Source organism: Eschrichtius robustus, chromosome 1, assembly GCF_028021215.1.
Source record: "Eschrichtius robustus isolate mEscRob2 chromosome 1, mEscRob2.pri, whole genome shotgun sequence".
In the NCBI taxonomy this organism is placed as follows: domain Eukaryota; kingdom Metazoa; phylum Chordata; class Mammalia; order Artiodactyla; family Eschrichtiidae; genus Eschrichtius; species Eschrichtius robustus.
In genome coordinates this window covers 64702080-64721216 of record NC_090824.1, presented here as the reverse complement: position 1 = coordinate 64721216, position 19137 = coordinate 64702080, and positions in this window count along the sequence as shown.

The window sequence follows — 19137 nt, the reverse complement described above, 5'->3', positions numbered from 1 at the left end:
CTCTAACATTGAAGGCAGATAGAAACAAAACCATATCACATTGATACATAATTACCCAGGAGGAAAAAAATAATAATTTCTGACCACAGTACTCTGACAATACACACCCAATGTAATATAGTTCAGTCTTAGAACAAAAAGAAATCTTAAACTTAAGTTTGTTGTTGATGAATCAATTATGAAATATTTTGAGTTTACTGCATGACTGAGCAAATATACTGTTGGGAACCCAGGTTCTCATTGTGGGAGCAGAGAAGTACAAATAGTCAGTGTGGGCAGGACAGAAAAAACCCTGTGGTGTTAGGATGAAATTGGAGACATCGTCAGTACAAACTTGAGATTTCTTCTTAAGCTCTTTCCACGGAAAGGGCCTGGAAGCAATCACATCTCTGTACCAAGGAGCACACCTAGCATCCAGATCTTAGTTTTGAATACTATTCCCCACTACAAAGGAACAGCAGGACGTCTTGGAGAAATGCCTGACTTCAGGACGGAGACAGGGAAAATAAAAAGGAAGCCTGGAAGATCTGGTAGCAGAGAGTTAAAAAGTGCTCAAAACTTATGGGAACTATCAAAAACACACAGGATCCCGTGACTCAGAAACTTAAAGGAGCTCACAATGGCCAAATATGGGAGAATTTAAACTTCAAAACAAATAGTGACAGGAATAGATTGTAATGCTGAATAAAAATAATTCATAAATCCACACTGGTTCTAAAATCCCTTTCCTTTAAAAAGGAAATGGGGCGAGAGGAGCGAAGGGAAAGTTTTCCTTAGAGCAGGTACCAACTAACAGGTGTAGGAGGAATAAGAGAAATAGAAAATCATTATTTTACATTAGTAGAAATCACCAGTGGATGATAAAATATGGAGTAAGAGATTGTTAGGGAGCAGAATGTGGAGAAATTTGACAGACACCCGCCTTAACCAAGTGTTCAAACTTAGTATCAGTAATAATGGAACTGTGTCATGCACCCCTCACACACCACACTGAGGGGAACATGGCATGGGGCACCCCTGACAAAAAAAAATGTTTACCTGGGCCTGATTGTGTGGAGGGGAAGAGTCAGACAGATACAAATAGGCAGAAGGATGTCCTGCAAAATAACTGAGGTGGATCATTTAAAAAGGAGAAAAGAGAGAAGAAAAGGAAAAAGGAAAGAGAGAAAAAAAAAGAAAAAAACCAAAAGGCTGGGGACCTGTTCTACCTACAGAGAAAACTAAGTGTAGTTCATGACCCTTAACTGGGTCCTGGATGGAAAATTTTTAAATACTTTATTGGGACACCTGGGCATATCTGAATGTGGCCTGTATATTAAAGGATAATATTGCATTAATGTTAAATTTTGGAGAGGATAATTATACTGTAGTAGGAGAACGTCCATGTTCTTAAGAGATAAAGGCTCAACTCTCATCCAGTTAGAAGAAGTACAAGTGTGTGTATGTATACATACTTAAGTACATACATGTAAAAATGAATGATATACATATGCATTTGTATATACACATATTCACAGAGTGTAGCAAAGTGTTAATAATTGGTGAATCGAATTGATGTTTATTATTCTTGCGAGTTTTCTGTAGACTTGAACTTTTTTTTTAAAATTATTTATTTATTTATTTTTGGCTGTGTTGGGTCTTTGTTTCTGTGCAATGGCTTTCTCCAGTTGCGGCGAGTGGGGGCCACTCTTCATCGCGGTGCACGGGCCTCTCACTATCGCGGCCTCTCCCCTTGCAGAGCACAGGCTCCAGATGCGCAGGCTCAGTAGTTGTGGCTCACGGGCTTAGTTGCTCCGCGGCATGTGGGATCTTCCCAGACCAGGGTTCGAACCCGTGTCCCCTGCATTGGCAGGCAGATTCTTAACCACTGCGCCACCAGGGAAGCCCCAACTTGAACTTTTTAAAAATAAAGGTTGGGGAAAATTTAACTAAGATTTATTTATCTAAAAGACAAATATTGTTATACTAGTTAAGGGAGAAAATCCAAATAGTATATGCAGTGTAAAAGCTACATTTAAACCTAAAGATACTAAAAGATTGAAAATAAAGATGATTAAAAAAAGAAAGCTCAGGTGACTCTATAAATATCAGACAAAACCAATTTTAAACAAAAAGCATTATGAGAAAAAAAGAGTTGTCTCATAATGATTTTTCAAAAAGTTCAGTTCACAAAGGAGTGATTTAAAAATCCTTAAAATGTTTACATCGAATGAGGTCTTCAATATATAAACCAAAATTGATACAACTACAAGAAGAAATAGAAAAATCTACATTCATAGTGAAAGATTTTAACCTAAATCTCTGTTACTGATAGACTAAGCGGCCAAAGTAGAATTCAAACAAGAGAGGAAAAAAATCCAGACATGCAAGGACCCAAAGTTTAGCAGCCACAAACACCTTCTGAAATACTAAAGGATATCTCTTGCTAAAGAAAAAAAGAAAGAATCCAAAAGGAAGACATGGAGTACAAAAAACAATGGCAATCAAGAAAGCAATTAAACAGATTGGTTCAAGATGGCAGACTAGAAGGACATGCCCTCACTCCCTCTTGCAAGAGCACCAGAACCACAGCTAACTGCTGAACAATCATTGACAGGAAGACAATGGAACTCATGAAAAAGGATACCCCACATCCAAAGACAAAGGCGAAGCCTCAATGAGACGGTAGGAGGGGCGCAATCACAATAAAATCAAATCCCATAACTGCTGGGTGGGTGACTCACAAACTGGAGAACACTTATACCACAGAAGTCCACCCACTGGAGTGAAGGTTCTGAGCCCCACATCAGATTTTCCAACCTGGGGGGCCGGCAAACGGGACGAGGAATTCCTAGAGAATCAGACTTTGAAGCCTGGCGGGATTTGACTGCAGGACTTCGACAGGACTGGGAGAAACAGAGACTCCACTCTTGGAGGGTACACACCAAGTAGTGTGTGCATCAGGACCCAGGGGAAGGAGCACTGACCCCAGGGGAGACTGAACCAGACCTACCTGCTAGTGTTGGAGGGTCTCCTGCAGAGGCGGGGGGTGGCTGTGGCTCACCGTGAGGATAAGGACACTGGCAGCAGAAGTTCTGGGAAGTACTCCTTGGTGTGAGCCCTCCCAGAGTCCGCCATTAGCCCCACCAAAGAGCCCGGGTAGGCTCCAGTGTTGGGTCATCTCAGGCCAAACAACCAACAGGGAGGGAACCCAGCCCCACCCATCAGCAGACCAGTGGACAAAAGTTTTACTGAGCTCTGCCCACCAGAGCAACAGCCAGCTTTACCCACCACCAGTCCCTCCCATCAGGAAACTTGCTCAACCCTCTTAGATAGCCTCATCCACCAGAGGGCAGACAGCAGAAGCAAGAAAAACTACAATCCTGCAGCCTGTGGAACAAAAACCACATTCACAGAAAGATAGACAAGATGAAAAGGCAGAGGGTATGTACCAGATGAAGGAACAAGATAAAACCCCAAAAAACAACCAAACGAAGTGGAGATATACAACCTTCCAGAAAAAGAATTCAGAATAATGATAGTGAAGATGATCCAGGACCTTGGAAAAAGAATGGAGGCAAAGACTGAGAAGATGCAAGAAATGTTTAACAAAAACCTAGAAGAATTAAAGAACAAACAAACAGAGATGCAACACAATAACTGAAATGAAAAATACACTAGAAGGAATCAATAGCAGAATAACTGAGGCAGAAGAACGGATAAGTGACCTGGAAGACAGAATGGTGGAAATCACTGCCGCAGAACAGAATAAAAAGAAAAGAATGAAAAGAAATGAAGACAGCCTAAGAAACCTCTGGGACAACATTAAATGCAACAACATTCGCATTTTAGGGGTCCCAGAAGGAGAAGAGAGAGAGAAAGAACCCAAGAAAATATTTGAAGAGATCATAGTCGAAAACTTCCCTAACATGGAGAAGGAAATAGCCACCCAAGTCCAGGAAGTGCAGAGAGTCCCAGGCAGGATAAACCCAAGGAGAAACATGCCGAGACACATAGTAATCAAATTGGCAAAAATTAAAGGCAAAGAAAAATTATTGAAAGCAGCAATGGAAAAACGACAAATAACATACAAGGGAACTCCCATAAGGTTAACAGCTGATTTCTCAGCAGAAACTCCGCAAGCCAGAAGGGAGTGGCATGACATATTTAAAGTGATGAAAGGGAAGAACCTACAACCAAGATTACTCTCCCCAACAAGGATCTCATTCATATTCGATGGAGAAATCAAAAGCTTTACAGACAAGCAAAACCTAAGAGAATTCAGCACCACCAAACCGGCTTTACAGCAAATGCTAAAGGACCTTCTCTAAGTGGGAAACACAAGAGAAGAAGAGGACCTACAAAAACAAACCCAAAACAATTAAGAGAATGGTCATAGGAACATACATATTGATAATTACCTTAAACGTGAATGGATTAAATGCTTCAACCAAAAGACACAGGCTTGTTGAATGCATACAAAAACAAGACCCATATATATGCTGTCTACAAGAGACCCACTTCAGACCTAGGGACACATACAGACTGAAAGAGAGGGGATGGAAAAAGATATTCCATGCAAATGGAAATCAAAAGAAAGCTGGAGTAGCAATACTCATATCAGATAAAATAGACTTTAAAATAAAGAATGTTACAAGAGACAAGGAAGGACACTACATAATGATCCAGGGATCAATCCAAGAAGAACATATAACAACTGTAAATACTTATGCACCCAACATAGGAGCACCTCAATACATAAGGCAACTGCTAACAACTATAAGAGAGGAAATCAACAGTAACACAATAATAGTGGGGGACTTTAACACCTCACTTACATCAGTGCACAGATCATCCAAACAGAAAATTACTAAGGAAACACAAGCTTTAAATAACACAATAGACCAGATAGATTTAATTGATATTTATAGGACATTCCATCCAAAAAGAGCAGATTACACTTTCTTCTCAAGTGTGCACGGAACATTCTCCAGGATAGATCACATCCTGGGTCACAAATCAAGCCTCAGTAAATTTAAGAAAACTGAAACCATATCAAGCATCTTTTCCAACCACAATGCTATGAGATTAGAAATCAATTACAGGGAAAAAAACACAAAAAAACACAAACACATAGAGGCTAAACAATATGTTACTAAATAACCAAGAGCTCACTGTAGAAATCAAAGAGGAAATCAAAAAATACCTAGGGACAAATGACAATGAAAACACAACAATCCAGAACTTATGGGATGCAGCAAAAGCGGTTCTAAGAGGGAAGTTTATAACAATACAAGCCTACCTCAAGAAACAAGAAAAACCTCAAAAAAAAACAATCTAACCCTACACCAAAAGGAACTAGAGAAAGAAGAACAAGCAAAACCCAAAGTTAGTAGAAGGAAAAAAATCATAAAGATCAGAGCAGAAATAAATGAAATAGAAACAAAGAAAACGATAGCAAAGACCAATAAAACTAAAAGCTGGTTCTTTGAGAAGATAAACAAAATTGATAACCCTTTAGCCAGACTCATCAAGAAAAAGAGGGAGAGGACTCAAATCAATAAAATTAGAAATGAGAAAGGAGAAATTACAACAGACACCACAGAAATACAAAGCATCGTAAGAGACTACTACAAGCAACTCTATGCCAATAAAATGGACAACCTGGAAGAAATGGACAAATTCTTAGAAAGGTATAACCTTCCAAGACTGAACCAGGAAGAAACAGAAAATATGAACAGACCAATCACAAGTAATGAAATTGAAACTGTGATTAAAAATCTTCCAACAAATAAAAGTCCAGGACCAGATGGCTTCACAGGCGAATTCTATCAAACATGTAGAGAAGCGCTAACACCCATCCTTCTCAAACACTTCCAAAAACTGCAGAGGATGGAATACCCGCAAACTCATTCTATGAGGCCACCATCACCCTGATACCAAAACCAGACAAAGATACTACAAAAAAAGAAAATTACAGACCTATATCACTGATGAATATAGATGCAAAAATCCTCAACAAAATACTAGCAAACAGAATCCAACAACACATTAAAAGAATCATACACCATGATCAAGTGGGATTTATCCCAGGGATGCAAGTATTCTTCAATGTATGCAAATCAATCAATGTGATACACCATATTAACAAACTGAAGAAGAAAAACAATATGATCATCTCAATAGATGCAGAAAAAGCTTTTGACAAAATTCAACACCCATTTATGATAAAAACTCTCCAGAAAGTGGGCAAAGAGGGAACCTACCTCAACATAATAAAGGTCATATACGACAAACCCATAGCAAATATCATTCTCAATTGTGAAAAACTGAAAGCATTTCCTCTGAGATCAGAACAAGACAAGGATGTCCACTCTCACCATGATTATTCAACATAGTTTTGGATGTTTTAGCCACAGCAATCAGAGAAGAAAAAGAAATAAAAGGAATCCAAATTGGAAAAGAAGAAGTAAAACTGTCACTGTTTGCAGACACATGATACTATACATAGAGAATCCTAAAGATGCCACCAGAAAACTACTAGAGCTAATCAATGAATCTGGTAAAGTTGCAGGATACAAAATTAATGCACAGAAATCTCTTGCATTCCTATACACTAATGTTGAAAAATCTGAAAGAGAAATTAAGGAAACACTCCCATTTACCATTGCAACAAAAACAATAAAATACCTAGGAATTAACCTACCTAGGGAGACAAAAGACCTGTATGCAGAAAACTATAAGACACTGATGAAAGAAATTAAAGATGGTACCAACAGATGGAGAGATATACCATGTTCTTGGATTGGAAGAATCAACATTGTGAAAATGACTATACTACCCAAAGCAATCTACAGATTCAATGAAATCCCTATCAAATTATCAATAGCACTTTTTTACAGAACTAGAACAAAAAAATCTTAAAATTTGTATGGAGACGCAAAAGACCCCAAATAGCCAAAGCAGTCTTGAGGGACAAAAACGGAGCTGGAGGAATCAGACTCCTTGACTTCAGACTATACTACAAAGCTACAGGAATCAAGACAATATGGTACTGGCACAAAAACAGAGATATAGATCAATGGAACAGGACAGAAATCCCAGAGATAAACCCATGCACATATGGTCAACTAATCTATGACAAAGCAGGCAAGGATATATGATGGAAATAAGACAGTCTCTTCAATAAGTGGTGCTGGGAAAACTGGACAGCTACATGTAAAAGAATGAAATTAGAACACTCCCTAACACCATACACAAAAGTAAACTCAAAATGGATTAGAGACCTAGATGTAGGACTGGACACTATAAAACTCTTGAGGAAAACATAGGAAGAACACTCTTTGACATGAATCACAGCAAGATCTTTTTTGATCCACCTCCTAGAGTAATGGAAATAAAAACAAAAATAAACAAATGGGAGCTAATGAAACTTAAAAGCTTTTGCAAAGCAAAGGAAACTGCAAACAAGATGAAAAGACAACCCTCAGAATGGGAGAAAATATTTGCAAACGAATCAATGGACAAAGGATTAATCTCCAAAATATATAAACAGCTCATGCAGCTCAATATCAAAAAACCAAACAACCCAATCCAAAAATGGGCAGAAGACCTTAGACATTTCTCCAAAGAAGACATACAGATGGCCAAGAAGCACATGAAAAGCTGCTCAACATCACTAATTATTAGAGAAATGCAAATCAAAACTACAATGACGTATCACCTCACACCAGTTAGAATGGGCATCATCGGAAAATCTACAAACAACAAATGCTGGAGAGGGTGTGGAGAAAAGGGAACCCTCTTGCACTGTTGGTGGGAATGTAAATTGATACAGCCACTATGGAGAACAGTATGTAGGTTCCTTAAAAAACTAAAAATAGAATTACCATATGATCCAGCAATCACACTACTGGGCATATACCCAGAGAAAACCATAATTCAGAAAGACACATGCACCCCAATGTTCATTGCAGCACTATTTACAATAGCCAGGTCAGGGAAGCAACCTAAATGCCCATCGACAGACGAATGGATACAGAAGATGTGGTATATATATATACAATGGAATATTACTCAGCCATAAAAAGGAATGAAATTGGGTTATTTGTAGAGACATGGATGGATCTAGAGACTGTCGTACAGAGTGAAGTAAGTCAGAAAGAGAAAAACAAATACCGCATATTATCGCATATATGTGGAACCTAGAAAAATGGTACAGGTGAACTGGTTTGCAGGGCAGAAGTTGAGACACAGATGTAGAGAACAAACATACGGACACCAAGAGGGGAAAGTGCGGGGTGGGGTGGTGGTCGTGGGATGAACTGACAGGTTGGGATTGACATATATACACTAATATGTGTAAAATGGATAACTAAGAACCTGCTGTATAAAAAAATAAAATAAAATTCAAAAAAAATCAATTAAACAAAAATGAAAAAGAAATTCTCCAGAAACTCTTTATTACAGGGAAAAATAATAACCCTAGAAATATTATGAGATTATCTTAATATGAGAGATAGATGGAATAGAGGAAGGAGGAAGCGAAAGAATGGCAACATTATTTTGTGCAAGAGGAAGGTATAGATTCTGGTTAACTCTAGAACATAGACAAATATTTATATACACATCAAAAATTTAAGGTTAGCTAGTAGAAAAACAGTTTATTGTTTCTAAACCACCAGAGTAAAAAACAAGAACAAAAGCAAACAAGAAATTGATCAAAAACAAACAAAAAACAAGGAGCATGGTAAAACAACACGTCAATCCAACACGTGACAGTAACAGATGACTTGTGTGAGGGGAAGCAAAGCTATGGCTATGAGCTATTTACAAGAGATACTCCTAAAATAAAATGACAGCAAAAAGTTGAACATAAAGGGATGAAAAAAACATATCAGAAAATGCTAACTAAAAGAAAATGTGTAGCATAGTATTAATCTGACAAAATAGCATACAAGGAAACAATTGCTAAGAGACAACAATGAGGGATGTTTTTATTTTTAAAAAATTACAATCCACAGAAATCCTAAGAGTGACAAACAGTTGTCCATTATCCCCAGAATTTCAAAGTACATAAAGCAAAACGCCTTGTAAAAATATAAGAAGAGGAAAATCCATAACCACAGTAGGTCTAACACCCTTAAAATCCACTCCTATATATTCTGCAGGTTTCTCCTGATAGATTAGCGAAGTCTTACAGTGTGTGTAGTGTGTAAGTTGTTTCTTCCCAGATGTTAGTATATCCCTATCCCTGGAGCATGAAGAGAATTGACCCTAGTTACAGGGCTAATGGTAACAAGGGCTGGTTTTGGTGGGTCTTGAGGAGAACAAGCATCCCCTTTCAAAGCATCTGCCCCAGATGAGGTTAGCATGGGGTTTTCAAGCAAAGGAAGGCTAGTCTCTTCAGATACCAGAAGGCAAGATAGTGCCACTGGCAAGGGAATCCTGGGGTGACTTGGGGTTTCAAGATTGTTAGTTTTATCATAATCTAACAAGATGTTTCTCTTCCAAGTTTCAGAATCCCATTCTTTCCCAGTCAATGCCCTAAACTTTAACATAAGAAACTTGGCATCACTGTGAATTTAGCAATCAGAATTCAACAACTCACACAATTAAATTTTGTATAACATTTCAGCGATTATCAGCCCTGTGGCTATAAGAAAGAATCCTTGTAAGGGCTTAAGAGAAGCTCTGTGACATTCTATAGCCAGACCATGACTTGAGCTGAGAGTTAAAGGACCTGACCTTGTCATTTTCTCTCCGTAAATACTCTAGTACCCTCAGGACAAGCCACCCCACATTGCAGTCCTCATTATCATGACTGCCATTAACAAGTCAGTCCAGCAGCTGCTTGGGATTCCACGGCATTTGCTTCCAATGATATTGCATCATAACGAACCACAGGTGATAGTTTGATTAACTGTGGGGCCGCTACATTACCAGCATCCCATTTCCCACTGGCAAGGAGCTGAGCACTGCACTTAAGCCCAGACAAATCCCCAAATACTATTTGTGTGTGTGGTTGGAGGGGGGAGGGGGACATCTATCTACTGGGACCACTTCCGCTATCAATTCCTTGATAGTCAGGGTCCAGACAGAGCCAGAAACTACATAGGAATTTGAACATTTGCAACCATATGGGGATGGTTAATATAAAGAACTATTTACAGGGAGTACACACTAATAAAGAAAGAATGCCCTAGGACTGAGGAAGAATAGCCAAGGAAAGAACAAACTTTCCTAGGCTGAGATTCAGATCTCCTTCCAGAGACAAGGCTGCAGCCCACTGCATGGTGGAGAAGGTCTAGATGCCCGGGGCCAAAGCTGGTCCAAAATGAGTGAGCTGAGGCTGGCGGTCAGGTGTTGCAGGCAGAGCACACGGGCTGGGGACCAGCATTACAACTTGCTAGAGGGCGAGCACCACTCGGTGTCCTACACTTAACGCTGGCAACCATGGGGCACACTGAAAACTGGAAGGCACTCCTTTCCTCCTACAATGTCCCTCCAGCACCCTCTACTGACAAATTTAGCATTGTTCTGGATGGCAGAGAGTCTGGCTCCATTATCAAGGCAATGAAGGGTGGGATGGAGCCGAGAGGCAGGAAGTTGGTAACCATCTAACTTACTTGCTGTCCATTGCACCTCCTTTTCCTTCAACCAGTCCCACAGCTGCGGGGGCTCTTTACCTGGCACAGCGCCCTGAACCTTCATTCCCAAGGGGGCTGACAGCATTCCCTGCCCATTTGTGCTGGTTTTTTCACCCCAAATGCAACACCATTGACCCAAGAATGTCAAACCCGAGTGACTCACCTTTGTAGCTAGTCTCCTTCCCTGATCTCAGAGCGGTACATTTTTCGAGCTTGGAAACACTACAGCAAGAAGTAGTCGTGGGTCCAGACCTTGGGCGAGTGTATAACCACACTTCCTACCCTGTGGGCAGTTGACACTGAGTCTGGCTCAAGCGTGGTGACAGTGGTTTTGCAGGAAGAAAAAGGCAGAGCTGGTGATGAGCGGGGAGAAATCCAAGCTTCTGAGGCAGGATCAGCTGATCTTTAAGGATGCCTCCAACCCCTAGCTTGGCTGTTTGTTTAGAAAAGGAACAGCAGCTGTGAAGGAACTCAGCCCTTACGGGTGGTTAAAGGTCAGGAACGCTGCTCCTTCAAGAGATGGCGGGGCGTGGCTAACGCAGCCTCCAAATACCTGTTTATGGCTCCCTCACCTGCACGTACACTAATGAGAGCAGGAGAAACACGTGGCTGAGGTCCAGGGCAAATAGTCCTGGGACCCACAGTAAACGCAGAGTCTTTTTTTTTTAAGAAGCAGCTAGACGTAATCTAATAGGGAAAGAAATGACCGCGCTGTGGTTGTTCTCCGTGAGGATGAAACTTCAGAATATTGTGACTTTCATTTGTCTAGGTCACCCCCCCCACCAAGACCAGGCTCCTTTGTGGGTTTAGAGCTGTGATCTAACTTGTCCAGCTCTAAGTGCTCAGGCAGGGTCAGCCATTACTCACCCACCGCTTCCCTCTTACCAATGAGTCAAGTGAAGCAGGAGGCAGAGCCCCCCTTGGGGGAAGGAGGAGTGCCACCAGTTGCTGCCACCCAGCAGACGCCACACCTGCACCCCTCTTCCACGCTCCCCGAGCCCGGCCTCTCCTCCTTGGCCTGTGCTTTCGCCTGACTAAACCCTAGTTCCTGCAGTCCTGGCTCTCAGAGCCTGGATGGCAAAAGGCAAATCTGCTTCACAAGTCAGTGCACATGTGAAGAGGCCAATCAACAGCCTTCCACCATTTTGGTATATTTTTAGTAAAACATAGCTTTCACCTTTTGTTTAAGTGTCAGCTGGAATTACTTCACTTGTTTTTCACAAAACCCGAAAGAGCCCACAAGGCTCTGTGTGATCTGGAGGGGCCTGCCCTGCCCAGTGCCCTTCTGAGAGAAACAGCCCTAAGCAGCCCTATAGGGATTCTACCCCATCCCCTCCATCCGTAACCCTAGTGAACACCTGCCCCCAGGGCAGTCAGTCCAGATTTCTGGTCTGGCCCCAAAAGATGAGCTTTGCAAATCATATTCTTTCCTTGGGAATTGGAAAACTGAAAGCAGCTGGAATGTTCCGTAAGTGGAAGGTCACAGAGCAGGAAAGTTGTATAGCTAGGGTGTCAGGAAACTCTTCAGCTGAGAGAGAGTGGAAGAGGGAAACAGAGAGAGAGAGAGTTTCCTCACTCCTGACTGCTCTCACGGCTCCTGCGCTAGTGCAGTGAGCCTTGCCCTGTTTGTGGGCTGTTCTTGGACGCCCACGACATTTCCTCTGGAATCTAGACCCCACCAGAGCACTTCCTGGAGGATGAGCATGGGGGCCCTCAATTAGCAGCAGACCTTGGAGCAAAATCCCGGCCTCCAGACCAAACTGATGAGTCTGACCTCAAAAGCAGGGGTGGCCCTGAAAATGCTTGACAGTTGTGTGGCCGAGGTCCCACTCGTCAGAAGGGAGGTCTGCCCCTTCAGACGCCAGCAGGTGTGTGCCGGTTGCCAGCCGAAGTCGGGCGAGTCATGGGAGTTGGAGGGAGGCCATCGAGAATGGCTTCACGCCCTTCCCTAAATGAAATAATGTCTTAAAAGCTCACTGTAAATTATCAGGGTAGCACAGTCTTCCAATTGCTCCCATCCAGGCTTGGCTCTGCAAGCCTCACTCCCTGTTCGATGGGGCCAGAAAGGAGTGGACTGGGGCCCTTAGGAAAGACAAGGGAATCGCCCCTGGTCTGGCATGCAAACCAAATCCGCAGGCGGAGCTAAAAAAGTCACTTCAAATTTTGGTTGCTCTGCATGCACATGAGTTAGCATGAGTAAGGATGTGGCCATCAGAGAAGGGAGAGAATCTCTCTCTGAAGCTCTTGGGGGAGATTTTGTTAGGTCCCTGTAAATAAAGAAATATAGTGCTGGTGGCCATGGTAAAAAGCACAAGCACACAGCCTTCCAGTAGAGGAGGAGGACCACTCACTCCTTCAAACTGCCCTTGGGGAGCACTCAGGCTTTCTCAGTGATGTCCAAACATTTTTACACCCCCCCCCAGTGAAATTCATAAAAATAAGTACCCCCTGCATATTTGAGAGCTGATATCCGGTTTTCATCTTAAGCTTAAACAGTTGCAAAGAATACAACTTCCAGTAAAGACTGACATTTTAACATAAAACTGTTCCGTTACTCTTAAGTGTAAAAATAAAACTAGACCATGAGATGGAATGACTGGACGGTGAGGCGGAGGAACACTAAGAGTGGAGATCCTCTTTAGGGAACCGGGATCTAAATGACCCATCATCATCCACACAAAACGGTGGGAGCAGACAGAAGGAACAAGTGCAAAGGCCCTGAGGCAGAGACAAACTTGATTTGTTTGACAAACAGAAAAATGCTAGTGTAGTGAGAGATAGGCTGTGAGGGGGAGGTGGGGCTGGATCCTGTAGAACTCCAGATACTATTGTGTTGATCTCTTCGTTTTGCCCCTCCACACTCTCCACTGTTATGGCCCTGTTCTGAGCCATAGAAGCCTGACCTGACCTGTGTCTCTGTCAGTGGGCAGTTGACTGGTGACTTCTAGATGTGCTTAGCCAAGAGTGCCCTCCAGCAGTTCTGACGAGGGAAAAGCAAGAGGGTGGGATGTTTACTACCCCGGCTCCCTTCTTGCAGGGTCCCATGGGCCGGCTGGGTTCCTTCAGCAAAGGTCCCAACTCCTGTCAGGGAGCCTCTCTGTTTCTGGTTACTGTTTCCTTCCCTTTCCTTCCTGCAAGCCTTGGTGCCTGGGGTGGTACCACCTGCTTTGGAACGTTGGGTACTGCGTTGTCTCTTATGGTTTCCCTACCTGCTCCCCACCTTGGTGAAAAGTCCTTTTATTTAACTCTCCTCCAATTATCCTAATTTGTAGGTGTCATCCATATCTTCCTGGGACCCTGGTTGGTATTCCATGATTACGTGGTCACATTTTATTAGTAGTATTCTTAAGTCCTTTGATAATTGTCTTCCATCCTGTGAAGCTACATCACAGACCTTTTGGTTTTTTTTTTTTTTTTTTTTAGCTTTTGTTTCCACGCGCCTATTACAGTGTTATAGGAAAAGCATAGTGACCGTATACATAATGCACAACAGAGCCAAGAGATACTTGAGAGACAACTGGTCCATGGAGAACAAAATGCAGTTGGAGGCCATGAAGTTCAAGTCTGGAACAGCATTCCCATGCACAACCCTCTCTGGGGAACGCAAACTCCACTGCCCTCCCCAGGTTCAAAATTTTCACTTCCCCCTAGTGTTAGTTGGAAAACTTTTAGCCATAACCATATTTAGTCATATCTGGGGAGGGGGGTCAAAAGTCAAAAAGAAGAAAAAGAATGTATATATGCTTACGTAGCTAAGGTCACAGTCACTGCTAACACACTTGTCTGGGAAAGCCTCAGTCAGAGGGCTCAGGACAAAAAAACAAACCAAGCCAAATAAAACCTTTCCCTTCAAGTGGGTGGACACTAGCTGCTTTCATTCATCTCAATCCAAGAATCACCCTGTCAAGTCATGGCTTTATCACACTGTGGAAGCCTTAGGTGGCTGCAAGGCCACTGCTGATGGGAGACTCCACGCTAATCACTGCAAGCCACAGCTGTCTTGTTTTTTTTTTTTTCTTTTTTATAAATTTATTTATTTTATTATTTATTTTTGGCTGCGTTGGGTCTTCGCTGCTGCGCGCGGGCTTTCTCTAGTTGCGGTGAGCGGGGGCTACTCTTCGTTGTGGTGCGCAGGCTTCTCATTGCGGTGGCCTCTCCTGTTGTGGAGCATGGGCTCTAGGCTCACAGGCCCCATCAGTTGTGGTACACGGGCTCTAGGCGCCCGGGCTTCAGTAGTTGTGGCACGTGGGCTTCAGTAGTTGTGGCATGCGGGCTTCAGAAGTTGTGGCACGCGAGCTCCAGTAGTTGTGGCACGCGAGCTCAGTAGTTGTCGCTCGCGGGCTCTAGAGCACAGGCTCAGTAGTTGTGGCGCATGGGCTTAGTTGCTCCACGGCATGTGGGATCCTCCCAGACCAGAGCTCGAACCCGTGTCCCTTGCATTGGCAGGCAGATTCTTAACCACTGCGCCGCCAGGGAAGCCCTGTCTTGTTTTTTAAAGCGTGTTTCCTTCGTCAAGATCATATTAATTTACTGACAAAAGGAAATCTACAGACAGACAGCCCAGAGAGGAAGCAGGAGGTAAAAGTGGATTGTCCAGTTGAAAACAGGACCCTGTGCAGAGGAAAAGTTTCCCTGACGTTGGTAGCTAAGCCAAAAAACTTTGATGCAATACATTGTACCCAGACACTTTGCTCCCACCTCCTGAGAAAGCCAGAAAAGGCCAAGAAGTACAGGGGGCCCATGAAAATAAGAAGCAAAGAAGAAAGGATGTAGAGGTTGGTTAAAAATAAAATTTATCAGATGAGAATTAAGTCCTGAGAATGTTATCTCTTCCCACAGGAGGATGGAAAAAAAAAATCTGCATGTCAAGGAGAACATAGGCCACAGGATGAATAAGCATAAAAATAGGAGGAAATGACCAAGCAGACGTGCCAATCCTGCGGGAGGAGGGCTTTTCAGGAGGTGCTGACCTTCCAGGACAGGCGTCACCCTCCAGGGATACAGAAGAAACTGGCCGAGGGGCTGATTCTGGTGGAGAGAGACATTTTTTTTCCCTCTATACCTTTTTCAAACTGTTTGCTTTCCGTCCCCACCCCCATGTGCATTTGTTACCTTTTCAGAAAAATAATAGGTCTTTGGAAAACACTCTAGGGGAATTCCTACTTCTCAGCATTTTTATGGCAGGTAACCTTGTCCCAGTGAATTTTTCAAAATCCAGAGAGTTAGCAAATGCTTAAATTGGGTTGAGGATGAAGGAAGCTGGCAGCAAGCAGCCAGCCCTTGGCCGCTAGGAACCCACCCCCATCCAAACCCCCTCACCCCGTCCCACCCTCAACAGCTTATCTTGAGATCTGCCATGAATTTGGGTTGCTCCCAAAGCTCTCTTCCAAACAGGTCTACAACACCCAGACCCCAGTCCCATTTAACTCCCATCGCAAATGATAAACGAAGTCCCAAATCTTCTACCTCTACATCCGCCGGCATCCCAGCATCCGTCATAAGGGATACGCCGTTTTTCCTTCAAGAAACAGGCACAAAACAAAGACTACCTGTTGAATTAATTTTTAATAACCCAATGTAAATAATGAATTTTGTTCCACAACTGATCTTAAATCTGTATGCAAAATTGTGACAATAAAACACAACTGCCATTCCCTATCTGAGATGTTCCTCTAACCTTAAAAAAAGAATTGCAGGACGGTCTTACGAAATTTCTGAAAAATCTCAGCACTTAGGAGCACGAGCAGCAACTACTTCCAAAAAAGCTGACTTTTCTAAGTACTAAGTTTATCAAAGGTCAAACAACAGAATTCAAGAAAGAAATCTGGTGCTTTTTCAACACTCATAGTCTTTCAAGGTATTTAAATAAGCAAAAGAGCTGTGTGTTTAAAGAAATTAAAATGGCATCCTTCTACAAGCCACCTTAAAAAGATTAGATAAGAGACTGTCCAAGTGCTTTGGAGAATTAAAAATGTTTCTAAATCTCCACTCAATGTCACTTAGAGGTGATGACAAGAATTCCCTAAGATGACAGAGCCTTGCCTCCTCTCTTGGTTTCCACATATCAGATGGAGAATTGTCAGTAATAGAACCACACCGACATCTCAGCCTTAAGCCCAAACTGGAATGTTAGGTGTATTAAAAAAAAAAAAAGTTTCCTTTCCTCCCCTCAGAGGGCATCAACATAGGGACATGAGGGCAGCAGCTTGGACGCTGTCCAAATGTCCCCATGCACTGTGGCCTGCTGGGAGGCCTCCAAACCGCACCCAGGAAGTCCCAATCTGTTTTTCTTCCAGATGGTCCACAATGCTTAACTCTGCTCTATGGGGAATGGCACGCTCCATACAGCTCATGCCCAGGGTTAGCCGGGAGGCCAATGTTGCCCATACTTCCTCCACGATCCTGGGAGGCATGCAGCAAAGATCCCATTGCAAAGACAAGGGAGAATTCAACTATGACATTGATGTTTTCTGCTCATGTGTTTTCTACTGAATAACTGACATTCCTTTAGGATGCTGGGCATGAGACCCTTGTTGATAACCCAAACCTCATGTAAAGATACCAGGCGGCAAGCACCTAAAGATTCCCCTCTTCCAACTCGACTCATTCCTGCTTTTGTCTGGCACCTCCTCTGCAGGAAGGAGACAGCAAATACTGAGGAGCTGGAAGTCTTGAGTGTGCTACTCCTTCACCATGTAACCTCTGACAAGCCATCTAATTGCTCTGAGTCCGTTTCCTCATCTGAAAAGAGGAAGAGCGGTCTCAAAGCTGCAAAGAATAAACATGTGAGGGCACGTAGCACAGGCCTGGCATAGAGCTATTCTCTGAGTATGCAGAGTCATCTTACCGACGGCACTACATCAGGACTCGAACCTCTGACCTTGGCCTTGCAAATGTAAAGAAGATAAGCCACAGTAAGTCCAGGATCTCAAAGGATCTAACCTATCAACAAGGAAAGACAGCAACATATTAAAAAATCACTTTTGGATGGGAGTAGATTCGATCTGAAGCCAGACTGGGTCTTAAACATAAACCAGCATATATTAGCCAAGAGTTCAACTATAACCAGCTTCATCTTGAAAAGAACTATTTAGTCCCATTCTGTTTTGAAAATAGTCTCTAACCACCTGGCTAACCAGTATTCTTTTCATGCCATTCAAAAGAGTCAAGACTGAAGCTAAGTCAATTTTGTATTACTTTTATTTAAAATAACTTTACCAAGTACATTCCTTGGGCTTGTCCTCATAGTTGATCAAATATAAAAGTACCTGACATGTCCAAACCCCTATTTTATACAAACTGCTGACCCAGCATGGCATTTCCCATCACTGCTTCCTAAATCACAGGAAATTTCAAGACCGTAGGGCCAAAAGAAATTAGGATGACCCAGCCTCTAAAAAACCTGGTTTAAAGAAGAAAAACAAAATCATATCTGAATGGATAATTCATGATCCAGACAGCCCAGCATTTAATTGGTATTAACTACTCTACTAAAGACCTATTTAATGCACTTAGGTAACACTTTTTATTTCCATGAAATTGGATCTTTGGTTCAAAATTTAATCTCCTGCCAAGGACTCTGCACTATGTAGGTGACGTAACACTGAGGTAGGCTCTTAACATGTCATTGCCAGGAATATAAAAGAAATTGATCCGATTATTTGCTAAATAATGTTTCTTCATCAGGGCTAAGTCCTCCCCTAAGTGTGCTGTCACAGAGAGGAGCAAAAAGCAGTCACTATTAGTTGTATTTTCCAGGACTCAAATTCAGCCATGAAAAAAATCAGTGCATTAAAAATTGATTTGATATAAAGTTTATTAGGTTATAGGACCTTTGTCTGGAAGGAATAAGCAAGGCCTACGAGGTCTGATCTTCTGGCAAGTTAAAATACTGACTAAAATGAAAGATACAAGACATACTATTGGAACGACATGATATTCCTTCAGAATATCATCATTATCATTCTCATGACATTAGTAATCATGAAAAAAACTTAGCTACCATTTTAGGGAATATAAAATCCCTAATAAATAACCTTCTTTCATTCTCTCTTGCTGAAGTTTTTCGAAATTGTTCTGAAGGAGGAATGTAGTCTGTCCTATCTGAAGCTACTCTTATGTTACTCTCACGGTCCCTGGACACAGAGGGCAGAATCCCCTTGGTTCAATCTTCAGATTCATTGCGGTCAATGACCTCTTCAAACAGGCAAACAGATAGGAGAGGACACTGTGACCAAAGCTTTCTAAAACTCTTAGCCTAAATTTACAAGTCAACAACAAGAGAAAGACGTATGTGCAAAAATTCTAGCGAGCCCTTCCTGCCTAAGATGGAGGAAATGAATCAAACCATTAAAATGCGATGACAGGGGCTTCCCTGGTGGCGCAGTGGTTGGGAGTCCGCCTGCCAATGCAGGGGACACGGGTTCGAGCTCTGGTCCGGGAAGATCCCATATGCCACAAAGCAACTAAGCCTATGCGCCACAACTACTGAACCTGCGCTCTAGAGCCC